Source organism: Felis catus, chromosome D1, assembly GCF_018350175.1.
Source record: "Felis catus isolate Fca126 chromosome D1, F.catus_Fca126_mat1.0, whole genome shotgun sequence".
Taxonomy (NCBI): domain Eukaryota; kingdom Metazoa; phylum Chordata; class Mammalia; order Carnivora; family Felidae; genus Felis; species Felis catus.
Window position 1 is genome coordinate 54,893,634 of NC_058377.1, and position 14,923 is coordinate 54,908,556.

Consider the following 14,923-nt stretch of genomic DNA (forward strand, 5'->3'; position numbering starts at 1 on the left):
GAGGGTGGTAAGGTAGCAGTCTCCCCGCCCTCAGAGCTTCTTCGGGGGAGGGGGAGGGAGAAGCGCCGTTTACTCCCGCCTCCTTCCCTCCCTTCTTCCCCCGCCCCTTCTGCTTCACCAACCCCGAAGCTGCGCCTTCGCTGAGCCCTGCGAGGGCGGGAGCGTGCTGCAACCGAGAGCGGGAGCTGGGGCGGCTGAGCTGCTGGGAGCTCGGCCCCAGCTGAGTAGAGCGGCGCGGGTGGAGCCAGGGCGTTGTGCCGTTAGCTGGGCGGGAGAGGTGCGGCTCTGCGACAAAAACAGTAGCCAGAGATGCCGGGGCCAGCTCCCCCCACCAGGTAATGCTGGCCCACCCTGGGGCACGCCCAGCTGGGCACTGCTGGGAGGGGGAGGGGTCTCCATTGGCTTCCGGGGAGTGGTGCCGCACAGACCGGTGGGTTTAGGGTCTCTTAAGGAAAGAGACTCTAAGTGAAAGAAAGGGCTGAGGGCGGAACCCTCAGATGAGCCGGCCTAGGGCTAGGCCAGCACCTGGAATCAGCTCTGGCTAGGAAAGGTTGGGAAGGGGAAGCTGGTTTGGGGGAACTGCTGTGCCTCAGGAGCCGTTCTCTTTTGCTAACACCCTCTCTTTGGTGGTTTGGGTGGTGCTTTCTTCTACCTTGGCTTAGGTGCTGGCCTGCTGGGACCCTGGGGGTTTTCTCTTGGGTGCTGGGGAGGGCCATTATATTATAAGTGACCTGTTAAGAGGTGGAGTAAACCGGGAGATAGGAGACCCAGGCTGGTCCTGTTCTGGTAGCCTCTGTGGGCCTCAGTTTCCTTATCTATGCAGTGAAGAGCTTGATGTTCTTTTTGTAACTCTGGCTTCCCTAGATGTATCTGCCTTTTGGAAAAGTAAGCTGGTTAAACCCTAGAATGGGCTGCAGAGATGTCCCCTTCAATCCTGTAGAAGACAGGGGAACTTGAGAGCAGGCCTATGTATCCTGTCCTCCAGCCAGCCTTTTGGATGACATCTTGCTGGTCTGCTGAGGACCCAGAGACTTCATGGGCAAGGCAGAGGCTGATTATTTTAGTGTTGAGTGTAGGTATGTTGGATGTAGGGAGGTGGAGTTGGAAAGAAACAGGTCAAGGCATGTTAATGGTTTTTCTGTGAACTGGCCAGTGATTTGATACTTGAGTGTAAAGCTGCTTTAAAGTAGGCTATCTTCGGGGTGCCTAGGTGGCTCAGTCAGTGGAGTGTCTGACTCTTGATTTCAGCTCAGGTTGTGATCCCAGGGTCATGGAATCGAGCTCCGCATGGGGCTCAGTGCTGAGCCTGGAGGCTGCTTGAGATTCTCTCTCTCCCTCTATCCCTCTCCCCAGCTTGCTTGCATGCTCTCTCTCGTTCTCTCTAAAAAAATAAAATAAAATGTTAAAAAAAAAAAATAAACTAGGCTATCTTTTCTGGAGCCCCCTCCTTACTCAGCCTAGTTAATGACAGACCTTGGGGGCTGTGCAATGTCTTACTCTGTATAATTCTTTCCTTCTTAATCATCTGGGACCAAGAAACACTAGGTCTGATACTAACTTACCTGGATGATTTTGATCCCCTACCTCACCCCAGTTTTTCTGTGACACTGCCTCCTTGTCTTCCTCGCCCCATTTTTCTATTTCCTACTCCTGTTCATTTTTCCTTCCCCTGTTTTTTCTCCTGCCCTCCATTTTCTTTCTTCTTCTTGCTCTCCTCATACTTCCCTTTCTTATCCTTTACCCTCCATAGCTAGTTTTTCCTTCCCTCTCTTGGGTCCTTCTCTTCTTGGTTAGGCTTTCTTCTCTTTTCCTCTTAGAACTGTTGGTTAAACTTTCTCATTATTAATAAACCTACTGGTTTGTATGGACCTTTTTGTGGTGTTTGAGGTCCAAACGCTCTCCGTTTCCTACCTAATTCCCTTACTTTGAGCTTTCATCTACAAATTCTGTGCCAGTCTCTCTCCTTACTTCATCTGTGCCTTGCTTTGGGTTTGCCAATAAGCAATCTTTCTTCCAGGATTTGACCCCTACCTCCTTCCCAGAGGGGAGGGGGCAGCATAGGGAGTAAGCAAGATGGAAAATGGACAGCTTGAAGACTAGAGTGGGAGTAGAGCAAGGTGTCCAGTAGGGCTGGGCCCAGACTCTCTTTTGTGAGACAAGTGACTGGGAGAGGAAGAAAGGCTCTGTGGCAGCTTTCATTGTTGACCTGGAGGAAAAGAGGTGGACTTGTGAGCCAAGGGAAGAAGAGGGGATAGCAGGGATGGGGTAGAGGGAGGAGGGTGGGGTACTGGAGAGAAGAACAATGGTCTTTTGAAGAAGAAGGTGGACTGGAAAAGTTAGGGGTTATTTGGGGGTTGAGGTAGGTATGGTGGGAAAGACTATAGTCTGGGAAAGAGGACCATATAGGTTAATTTCTTTCCCTCCGAAGGCCGGCTTTTTGGACTGTCTTGTTTCTCCTCAACAAACTCTTCTTGAGCAGTGTCCTCAAAGTAGGAGAGGTGAGAGAGGAAGCAGAGATAAGAAGACAAGGTTGCTATTTTCCTGGCACTCCCTGGGTAGACTATAATGTGGAATCATATGTATACAAAAAACTTTGAACATGACATCTATCATCACACATTCTCTGGATCATCTATTCAGTGTTAGTTGTGGTGCCAGGTGCTGGGGATACAAAGATGGAAATTGGACTAAGTTGCTACTTTCCATTGCAGGTCAAGGAGTATGGGTGTCTATAACCTCATGTGATAAGTATATGTGACAGAAGCACAAGGGGCTATGATAATACAGAGGGAGGGAACTTTTTATTCAGCAAGTCAGTGGCAGAGATTGGACCTAAATTCAAGTCTTCTCTAAAGGTGGTATCTGTTCTTTTATGCCATGTTGTCTTCAGACCCTGTGTATGCAGTGTACAAAGAGTGTTCTTACATTTTCTTTTCTGGGGCTGGACTCAAGGTACTACTGAAATGAAAACAGAGCAGTTCCACGTGGTAGGTCACTGTGCCATGGCCAAACGCTCATTACCTTGGAAGGGAAACTGACATGGTCCCTGTTAATTTCTTCTGGCTCTAGGCCACTTGGGTGAGCTTCCTCTATGAGTCATTTGCTGTCTTCATCCCCTTCCGCACCCCTCTATTTTCTTAAATTCAATTTCTGGTGGGCTTTAGAGGCCAGAGACCTGATAGAGCTAGGCTAGGCATTTCACTTCCATTGGCCTCTGTAAAATAGGGATTTAACACCTCATGGGGTTGGTGAAGATCAAATGAAATAATGAATGTGTGAAACTAATTTGTAAACTGTGAACTGATCTACAGATGTTACTGTGGTTATTTGTGAATGTATTTTCACCATGAAAAATGCTTAGATGCTATAGCATGGAAGAAATGCCTAGGGTTGCTCACTGACTATTTTAAAACTGAGCCTCAATCTTTTTTTTTTTTTTAATGTTTTATTTATTTTTGAGAGGGAGGGAGAGAGAGAGAGAGAGAGAATGAATGAGAGAGAATGAATGAGAGAGGATGAGCAGGGGATGGGCAGAGAGAGAGGGAGACACAGGAAGCAGGCTCCAAGCTCTGAGTTGTCAGCACAGAGATGGGCACAGGGCTTGAACTCGTGAACCGCAAGATCATGACATGAGCCAAAGTCGGGTGCTTAACCGACTGAGCCACCCAGGCACCCCTCAATCTTTTTTTTAAGGTTATTTATTTATTTTGAGAGAGAGAGAGAGCTAGCACGAGTAGGGGAACAGCAGAGAGAGAGGGAGAGAATCCCAGGCTGTCTGCACAGAGCCTGATGCGGGGCTCAATCTCACACGAATTGTGAGATTATGATCTGAGCCGAAATCAAGAGTCTGACAAGTAACGGTAACCTACTGAGCTACCCAGGTGCCATGAGTCTCAATCTTTAATAACAAAGGAAAAGGAGGGAGTTAGAATGAGGAGGATTTAGAGACTGACTGGTAATTGAACCCCATGCTAAAAACTGAAGTCAAGAGGTATAGTGATTTCTTTTAGGTCAAACAAATAGTAGGTGGCAAGTATAAAAGATATTATTTTTCATGATGCCTTGTGATACAGGAAAAAAAAAAAGGAAGAGTAAAGAAAAGAAAGAAAGGAAGGTGGAGGGATTGAAAAGCAGACTGACCTCAGTTCAAATTTTGGTTCCACTACCTACTAACTACTTGGTTTTTAATCTCTCTAAGCTTCATATGTAAAATTGAATATATTTATACCTACCTTGAAGAGTTACTATAAAGCTTGAACATAATTATATAAAAAAGAAAAAAGTGTATAGTAGGCACTGAATAACTATGCTTGCAAAAATAAACTCTTAAGTTGTCTTCTTAAGAAAACCTTCCTTGGGCACCTGTTGGGATGAGCACTGGGTGTTGTATGGAAACCAATTTGACAATAAATTTCATATTAAAAAAAAAGGCTTCCTTGACTCCAAGGCTATTAAGGGCCCTTCTTTGGGATTCATGAAGCACTCATGTTCTTCCTCTCACCACTGACAGTGGCACTTACCATGTCATGTCATACTGTCATTGCGGTTTATGTATCTGCCTATCCTATTAGTATGTGACTATTTGGAGGGTAGAGACAGGCTCTAGTAAATCTTGGTGTCTACTTTTGCTGAGCCCTATTTAGTTGCTAAGTATATATTAGTAAACACAAAAGACTTAGTTGCTCCTTTGTGAAGCTTTCTGTTTATTGATGGAGATGTATAATAAATAAGCAGATACAATTAAAGTTTATCATATATGCTGTGAATACCAAGAGTTTCATTTATTCATGTTAGGTTTAGGTACTTATGAGAAATACAGGTGGAATTGTCTAACAGATGGTTACTAATCTGAAAGAGAGCTTTTGGGCTAAAGATAGAAACTTGGATAACATCAACATATAGGTAATATGTAAAGCCATACATAGAGATACATGTATGCCATACATCTAGATGAGATCATCTAGATGAGAATGTAACATATGAAGAAAGGAGGTTTCTAACCTTGGACATGTCGAGGATAGCTAGGAAGAGTCTGCAAAGGAGATAGGAGTACACAAAAAGAAGGAGAAGCAGGTGAATGCTGCAGAGAGATTGAGTAAGGTCAAGACAGAATAGTAACCATTTGATTTGGCAACATGGAGATGATTGGTAATCTTGACTACTTTTGGTGCAATAGTAGAATATTACTTGGCAAATAGAAGAGGAGGAAGTGGAGATAGTATAAATAGACAATTCTTTTGAGAAGCTGTGCTATGAAGGGCAACAAGAAATGTATGATGTTTTGAGGAAGATGTTGGTGTCTTTGAATGGGAGACACTATAACATGTTTATATTCACTCAGTATTCTCAGAACAGGCCAAAAATTTAGAGATCATCTTGATTTTTCCTTTTTTCTCACATCCAATCTCTAAATAAACCATTTGGCTCCACCTTCAAAATATCTATCTTTGCTTATACTGCTGTATACCGACTGCAATCCATTAAGGCATCATCAGTTTCTACCTGGACTATTATAATAATTTCTTAATGGTCTCTTTACTTTTCCTTTGCTCCCCTGCAGTCTGTTTTCTGCAACCAGAGTGGTTTAAACATAAATCAGAACACTACTCAAAACTCGTTAGTATCTTCTCATGCTTGATACAGAATTCAAACTTACTGTCCTACATAATCTGGCCCCTGGCTATATCTCTAATCTTAGTTTTCTGCCATGCTTTTCCTTGTTCAGTAAACTTTTGTCTTGCTGTCCTTTTTGCTGCCCTACATGCCCCCAAATAGTCTCATCTAGGACATTTGTCCTTACTGCTCCCTCTGCTTAAAATGCTTCCAGGTATTACTAAGATTAGTTGTCTCATTTATTCAGGTCTTAAGTGTCTCTTCCTCAGAGAAGCCTCTCCTGATCATCTCGTCTTACATACCACCCATCCCTGTTCCTCTCCATATTCACATGTATTACTCTTTAATTTCCATTATGGATTTGACATTGCATATTTATTTGCTTATTTCTTTGTCTGCTTCTTTTACTAGTTCATAGAATCCACAAACACAGGGACTTTGTCTTATTCAGCTAGAGTAGTACTGGGATAATGTAGATGCTTGATAAATATTTGTTAAATGACTGAATATATCTAAAAAAGAGAGGGAGTGGGGGAGAGAGACTGATTAATTGATTGGTTGATTAATGTAGCTGAAAGAGATCATTCTAGGTGAGAGGGAGTGCAAGTAAAAGAGTAGAGGGAAAAGAGGAATGGCTTTTGATGGGAGTAGGAACACTTCCTTCATTGTAACTGGGTGATGCAGGTGCAGACAGGCACATAGATTTGGGAGTGGGAAGATGGAATTCTCCTGCAAAGATTTCTGTTTTCTCACAGAAGGTGAGTTCATCAGCAAAGGGGAAGGGGTGAGTGGGAAGCCCAATTGAGTGCTTATTTGAGGCAAGGTAATCATATGTAGGGAGGTATTCATAATTTTCAAGTGAAAGCAGTCAATCAGGCAATGTTCTCTAGGACATTCAACTGCTTCAGTATAGAGACATTTGGGAGGGAGTTCAGGTATGCCAAAGCTGAGATTTTTCCAGTTGAATTTTGGAAAGGGAGAGGAGGCAAAGGGATTGATTGTTTTGTTTTCTGTGTGTCATGTGTGTGTTTTAATCAGATTTGTTTAGATTGATCAGATTTATTTAAAGTATGTATGTACAGTGAAAGCCTGTTATAAGCTGTCTTATTGTCCTACAGATTTTACTGAGAACCAGTCATCATTTGCCTGTAATTAATATCTTTTTTTGAGAGAGAGAAAACATGCGTGCACAAATGGGGGAGAGAGAATCTTAATTAAGCAGGCTCCTCAGCCAGCACAGAGCCCGAGGCAGGGTTTGATCTCATGTCTCACCATGAGATCGTGACCTGAGCTGAAATCAAGAGTTGGATGCTCAACTGACTGAGCCACCCAGGCGCCCCCTGTAATTAATATCTTAAGTCTCAGTTCATTGGCCTCTACCCCAGTGTTAACAGGCTCCTATGGTAATATGACTGTGATACCATTGTGAACTTTGAGCACATTGTAGCGTATTTAGTAAATTCTAATTCCCCTTACTTTTTCCTTTTTTTTTATTGTGGTAAAATGTATATAACATAAAACTTACCATACTAACTATTTTTAAGTGTATAGGTCAGTGGCATTAAATACATTCACATTATTATGCAACCATCACCAGCATTCATCCTAGAACTCTTTTTATTTTATAAAACTGAAACTCGGCCTGTTAAACAGTAACTCTCTGTTTCGCCTCCCACCAGCTTCTGGCAGCCACCATCATACTTTTTATCTTTATGATTTTGACTACTCTAAAGATCTCATATTATTGGAATCATATAGTATTTGTCTTTTTGTGATTGACTTATTTAACTTAGCATAGTGTTCTCAAGGTTCATCCATGTTGTAGCATGTTACAGAATTTCTGTCCTTCCCTGAATAATATTTGAGTGTATGTGTATACTACATTTTGCTTATCTATTCATCTGCCAATGGATCCTTGTATTGCTTCTACATTTTAGCTATTGTGAATAATACTGTTATGGACACAGGTGTGCAAATATCTCTTTGAGACCCCATTTGTGTGTGTGTGTGTGTGTGTGTGTGTGTGTGTGTGTGTGTGTGTGTGTGTGTATACCCAGAAGTGGAATTGCTGGATCATATGGTAATTCTATTTTTAATTTTTTGAGGAACCACTACGCTATTTTCCATAGTGGCTGTACCATCTTACATTCCCACCAGCAGTGAGCAAGCGTTCTAATTTCTCAACATCCTCACCAATACTTGTTGGTTTCTCTTTTTTTGATAGTAGCCATCCTAATGATGCAAGGTATTATCTCATTGTAGTTTTGACTTGCATTTTCCTGATGATTAGTGATGTTGAACATTTTTTCATGTGCTTATTGGCCATTCACATATCTTTTTTTTTTTTTAAATGTCTATTCAGATCCTTTGCCCACTTTTGAATTGAGTTGTTAGGATTTTTGTTGTTGAGTTTTAGAGGACTGATGGGTTTTGATGTTTGAGTGATTTTTATGGACTGTAATTAAGAAAAAAGAGAAGTGAAGGCTGGAGGTACTAATGGATAGTGGATTAGAGCTCAATAGAAAGTCTAGGAATTGTAGTAGAACTTCTTGAGCAAGTGAGCTGCATGGCTTGGAGATTGTGTTAGAGTATATATGATTCATTCCAGATATTGGAGTTGATGCACATTTTGGTGATAAGGTCTAGGGTGTGATCATGGGAGTATTGGCCAGCTTGGACTGGAGGTCTGCAATTGAAATGGCCAGAGTGTTGGAATGGTTATCATTGTGGCTGTAAAAGTCACCTAGAATGATAACTAGAGGGGTACAGAAGAAGACTGATCAAGGAACTAAAGCCTTTGAGTGAGGTGACCAGGAAGTGAGTATTAGGCAGAACGGAAGTGTGATAGCAACCAGTGGAGGCTGCTCAAAGGAAAGAAGTTTTTACAAGGAGAAAGGAATTGTTTGGCAATAGCTCTGAAAAGTTAAGGACAACACTGATACATTGGGTATGAGAGAGAAAATAGCTTCCAATTGAGAGGGCTGCTGAAATCTCTTTTTTAGGTGATAGCCAGGTTTCTTTTAAGAAAAGGAGGCAAGGGGAGTTAGCCCATGACAAATGGGAAGATACAGAGGAAATAGTGAAAGGGATCCAGAATTAGGAGGGGGTGAGGAATTTGATGAGATTAGAGGGCATACAGAAAAGGTAGGGGACAAGATTTTGGGTGATTGAGGATGACTGAAGTAAATGGACACTGGAAGGTTGATTGACTTAGTCCTGATTATCTTTTAGAGGAGAGAGGGCAGTCCACTTTTAAGCTGTGGTTCTTAACACTTCCAAGAGAAAATGTTGCTTTGAGGCAGCATGTGGCAGTGTGGGAAATCACAAGATATGTTTAGGCAGAGATTGACTAGAAGGTCATCCATGTAAGAGGCAGCTGAGTAGATTTCATTGTTCCTTGGGTGGTTGAACCAGATGGCCATATAGGTTCCTTTCAGCTCTCAGATTGTATGGGCCTCAGGTTTCAGTGATGATTTTCTTAGTTCAGGGCATCCATTGTGAAGTCTGATGGTTTGAAGCTTATCCTTAACTGTTGAGAATAGCTTAACTGGAACTGCAGGTCAGGAATTTCCCAAGATGGTAGGGAGAGGTATCAGACCTTTGGTACTAGTTTCGGCAGGTAACTCTAGTGGCTATCTGCACAGGTGGTAGAAGTGAGGAAGATATGTAGATCTGATTGGTGAGAGGAGGGAAGCGTGAAGGTACATGGCTGCCTTAAGTCTGTGACTCCAAATCTCTGTCTTTTCCATTTCATTTTGCTGCGTCTCATACCTCTCTGATTCCAGGTATAGTCCTTTGTTCATTTTGTCTCAAACTATAATTAGTGTAGAAAGAGAGTGTTTTTAAGAGAATCAGAATAATCAGAGGCTCATCATGTCCTCATTATTTCATTGAGTGATCTTAGGTAAATTTCATACCCCTATGGGTTTCAGGTTCCCAGCTATAAAATAAAGGTTTGGAACTGGCTGATTTTTCATGATCCTTCTAGCTCCTATGTTTTTTTCTTGTAAACAAGGCAGCCTTAGACTGTGAACCTTTGCTAGTTACCTCATGTGTGCCAGGTTTGTGCTGGGTGGGACTTGGAGAATAGAGATTAATCAGACTCAGTTTTGTCCTTTGGCTTGTTCATAGTCTGGTGAGGTTATTATGATTATATGGAAACTGCTGCATGTATAAATGTATAAATGCTGCATGTATAAATGTATGTATAAAATGCTATTAAATTTTGGGGAAAGGATAGAAGTAGGGGGGTTTCTATGAAGGTTTCATAGAGAAAGTGAATCAAGCTGGGTCTTGAAGAATGAGTAGGAGTTTGCTTGGCAGACAAGTTGGGACATTTAGGCAGAGAGAACAGTGTGGGCAAAGGCAGGGGCATGAAAGAATATTGAGTTGGAATGAACAAGTTTAGGGAATAATAGAGATGAAACTAGAAAGATGAATGGGGGATAAGAACGGGTATTTATTGGACATCTATTTTGTGCCAGGCAGCATGCTAGGTGCTTCTCTCTATATATGCTTTTTAAGTTCTCATACCTGTATAAAGTACATAGTCTTATGTGTGTTTTACATAAGAGGAAACTGAGGGTCAGAAATTAAAGTAGCTTTCCTAACAGCCCAGAAACAGCCTCCACAGTTTTCCTCTCTGCTACTTCAGCAGTTGCTTTCTTGTTGCTAAACCAGAACAAGTGGCTGGAGGCTGCATAGCGGGAGTGCCTTTGACGTGTCAGAAGGACATCCCTCAGCAAATTCAAGACTGCAGCATTCCAGGCTCCTGCCAAAGAAAGCCTCCTGGCACAATTTAATTAAAGATCAGATTCTCATAACCAGGTGTCAAGGGCATGCAGTACTCCCCAGTTCTGGGTGGAGTGTTGGTCATGCCAGTCTCAGCTGCTTTGAGTTGTTGACTGACAGATGTGGTTAATATATGGAATAGGTTTTATTTTCTCTTCTTCCTTTCTCTCTTTCATTTTAAATAATGGCCTGAGGGATTATTAGAGGTTATCTAGCCCATTCCTTTGCTTTTAGAGTGAACAGTGACATGTGGTGTAGTTGAAAAAGAGGTGGTCCTCTGGTCACACAGACTACATTTCAGATCCCCGCCTCTGTTGGCTCTGGGTGACTGGCACCATCTCTGACATTTTGCTTCTTCTGACTTGTTCACTGTTTTATCCCCAGCACCTAGCACAGCCTGGCAGACAGTAGGTGATGAATAAATATTTGCATGAATGAATGAGAAAAATGATACCAACCAAATGGATTTCCATGTTTTCTGTAAACTCCAAAGTGTTTTAGAATGTTAGTGGTTATTAAACTGTCAGTGTCAAATGATGGCTGAAATCCTATTTGCAAAGATGGTTAGTTCAAGAGGTTTTGCAGGGACACTGGTTTTTAGAATTTTAGCAACCCTGTTAGGCAGTTTAGAGGACTCTTCTAAACTCCAAGTCCCATTGTGTGAGCTCAAGTCAGCGCAGAGTCCTCTGTGCAGACAGATGGCAGCTGGTCCCCTCCTCCAGGCAACACCTCTTTTTTCATTGTCATCTCTCCACAGCCTTTTTAAATCAAGTGTCATCTTTTATTTTTAACACGGAACATTCATTGCATGGATCTAGAACTGCTTAGAAGGGACCATTTTTCTGACCAGTGCTGTATGTGTTACAGAACATAAAAGGCTCTCTGTGATCACTGTGTCCTACTTTTTCATTTTCATGTTGTGTTCTATCACAGTGTACTCTCACGGTTGCTATTCCTGTGGTCTGGGATGCACTTGCCATTATCATTCTCTGTCAAAATCATCCATTTATTTATTGACTGTTTTGTTTGGTTCTGGTACTATACCAATGCCTAGGCCTATTTTATACCAGTTAAATCAGAGCTCAGCATTGGTATCCATCCCCCCAACTTTTTATTAGGAGAAATTCCAAAAGTTGGAAGAATTTTACAGTGAATACGTGTATACCCACCACCTAGATTCTTCTACCATTAACATTTTCAAGTATTTGCTTTATCACCTTCATTATAAGTTATATATAGACAAGTATATCACATCCCTGTGTTCATTCATTAATCCATCTTATTTTTTTAAATGCATTTCAAAGTAAATTGCAAATATTAGTGTACTTCCCCCTAAGTACTTTGGCTGGTGCTTTTAAAAGCTCATAGGGGGTTCTAATAATCCAGAGTCAAAGACCACCAGTCTGACCTGTTTATTCTTTAAGCCCCTCCTTTTAACATCACCTCTTCTATGAAGCCTTGCTGATCACCTAAATTCAATATAGTCTTTCCTTTTTGTGTCTTCTGACATTTTACTGCTTATCCTGCTCTTACAGCACTATTCACAAGTGGCCTGGCATTGTGGTTTTCTAGATCCTGCCTATCTTGCTTACTAGACTGTGAGAACCTCTAGAGTTAGATCATATTCCTTTATTTATCTTTGTGTCCCTGGTTTCCAACATGGCAGCTTATATGTAAGTACTCAGTAAAAATTTATTGATTTGAATTGTACTTAAATGAAGAATCTGCAGTGATAGCAAAAGGTGTCTATAACTTTCACATGCTTAGCCTCATGGAAGACATTAGTAAATATCAATCACATCCAGCCCAAACATGTTTATATTGTTGTATATTTGCCATTGGCTAGATTTGACTTACCTAAATCAAGAGTAGCAGAATTCAGGTCAGAAAAGGTATGAAGGGGCAGGGCGTCTGGGTGGCTCAGTCTGTTGAGTGTGGAGCCTGTGAGTTTGGAGTCTGCTTGGGATTCTCACTCTCTCCCTCTTCTGCTTGTGTGCTGTCTGTCTCTTTCTCTCTCTCTCAAACCAACCAAACATATTTAAAAAAAAAGAAAAGTTACAAAGGTGCTACAGTTACGTCAGGTATATTTGGAAAATTGTTTGACAGAGTCTGAAAACATTGGAACCCCCACCTTTAAATTGCTGTGCGATCTTAAGCAATTTCATTCTGTGTTTTGGACCTCAGTGTTCCTATCTGTTATATGAGAGGGTCAGATTAGGTGGCTTCTAATGTTGCTTCTGGCTTTGATGTTATGTGTATCTTGGCTCTTTATACTGTGGCTGTGGCATCCAGATGTGATAAAGTGGAAGGAAGTAGCAGTTGGTGTGCACACTTCTTCCCTCAGTTCCTGTCCAGTTTCATCTAGTATGTAAAGTACCTTACACTTAGTGGCTACTTGAAAAGTGTTTTCTTCCCCTTCTCTCTGCCCAAGCACGATGTCTTTATGCTTTTTATGGCAAAGGAGACATCAAATCACTTCCCTTCCTTGGTTGCCTTCTTGACCGGTATCTGTCTAGTGACTACATAGTGGGAAACAACAGATTGCCCCTCATAGGTGAAGGGACTTTTATTAGAATTGTAGCTAGTAAATAGCAGAGCCAGGACTTAAATCCAGGTCTCTTGATTTTAGCCTCCAGTCATCTTTTTATTATATTGTCCTACCAATGGCCTTTTTGAAACCTCACAGTGATCCTGCATGTATTGTAGAGCCATTCAGTTGATTCATAATACTTCAGTATAATTAGTTTCTCATAAATTATTAGGCTCCCTAAGCCTCTGGGGTATTGGTAAAATGTGGTCAGTCTATCTTTCCCCCTCTCTGTATTACCAGTTTGTTCTCTAGGATGGGTAGAAGGGTGCCATCTGAATGATCATTCTAAATGTTGGCCTCGAACCTAGCTTTATACTGCAGCATGTCAGAAGGCATGGGCTTGTTATCCTCCCAGATCTTTGGCCTGCACAGACTGTTAGAAGATTTAAGATGTGTTTGGTCTCCTTATTTAAGAGTTAAGTATGTTTTTCCTTTCTCCCCTCAGGATTGATGTTTTGGACTTGTTTTCCTGTAAAAAAAAAAAAAAAAAAAAAAGTTTAAAATGGCATAGTTTTAAACATGTGCCAGTTATTGTCCTGAATATAGATGGACAAAATGACCAGTGAGGGGATCTATTAAGTGTAAAGAGAGTAAAGACTTGTGGAGGAACCATAGGAAAAGACTGGTTGGAGGGCTGCAGGGAAACTGGAAAGTAGTATAGAAACATTAAGTCCAAGTAAGTTCAGAGGGAAGGATCAGGAAGATATAAAATTGTGTTCTGTGAGTGTAGTTGAAGGTACTGACAGTGTTTAGCATTGAGAAAATAGATTTGGGGGGTTTTGAAAGATGTTTTCAGGTATCTAAAGTTCAGTGTGGGGAAGAAGCAATAGACTTTTTGGACTAGCTGTGAGTTAAGATTTAGGACTAACAAATAGAAGTAGTTTTTATTTATTCATTTATTTGTTTACTTGCTCTTTGTTTATTTGTTCAACAAATCTTTATTGAGTATTCTTCTTATTTAAAAAATTTTTTTTGAATGTTTTTTTAAAATTTATTTTTGAGACAGAGAGAGACAGAGCATGAGTAGGGGAGGGGCAGAGAGAGAGGGAGACAGAATCTGAAGCAGGCTCCAGGCTCTGAGCTGTCAGCACAGAGCCTGACGCAGGGCTCGAACTCATGGACTGTGAGATCATGACTTGAGCTGAAGTCGGATGCTCAACCGACTGAGCCACCCAGGTGCCCCTATTGAGTATTCTTTTTTTTTAATTAATTTATTTAAATTCAAGTTAGTTAACATACTGTGTAGTATTGGTTTCAGGAGTAGAACCCAGTGATTCATCACTTATGTATAATACCCAGTGCCCATCACAAGTGCCCTCCTTAAAACCCATCCCCTATCTAGCCCATCCCCTGCCCATCTCCCCTCTAGCAACTTTTAGGTTGTTCTGTATTTAACAGTCTCTTATGGTTTGCCTCCCTCTCTGTTTTTATCCTATTTTTCCTTCCCTACCCCTGTGTTCATCTGTTTTGTTTATTAAATTCCACATATGAGTGAAATCATATGATATTTGTCTTTATCTGACTGACTGACTTCGCTTAGCATAATACACTCTAGTTCCATCCATGTTGTTACATATGGCAAGATTTCATTCTTTTTGAATATTCTGTTCCAGACCTGGTGTTGAGGATTGAGAAATAAATATGACTGAACTTTATTCTTCTTTTTTTTTTAACGTTTACTAACTTATTTTGAGAGAGAGTGTGTGTGCACCCATAAGCAAGGAACAGTGAAGAGAGACAGAAAGAGAGAATCCCAAGCAGGCTCTGCACTGTCAGTGTAGAGCCTGACACAGGGCTCCATCTCAGCTGAAATCAAGAGTCCCAAGAGTCCAAGGCTTAACTACAGAACAGTTTTTGTTCATAGCATCCAGGCATCCTTGAACTTTGTTCTTGAGGAGTTCATAGTCTAAGTCTGGCAGAGGAGGGAGT

General features: G+C 41.4%; 1 protein-coding gene across 4 annotated transcripts in view; it reads left to right on the forward strand.

Annotated features, from left to right (window-relative positions):
* PAK1 (p21 (RAC1) activated kinase 1) overlaps positions 1–14,923 on the forward strand; it is a 157,844-nt gene that overhangs the window by 71,207 nt on the left and 71,714 nt on the right. For 2 of the 4 annotated variants that reach the window (XM_003992702.6, XM_006936899.5), the window contains exon 1: positions 134–335. The exons of the other annotated variants lie outside the window; for them this stretch is intronic. The gene's annotated coding sequence lies outside the window, so the exon portion shown is untranslated. Of the gene's footprint in view, positions 1–133; positions 336–14,923 lie in introns of those variants that run through there. 4 annotated transcript variants of the gene reach the window in all.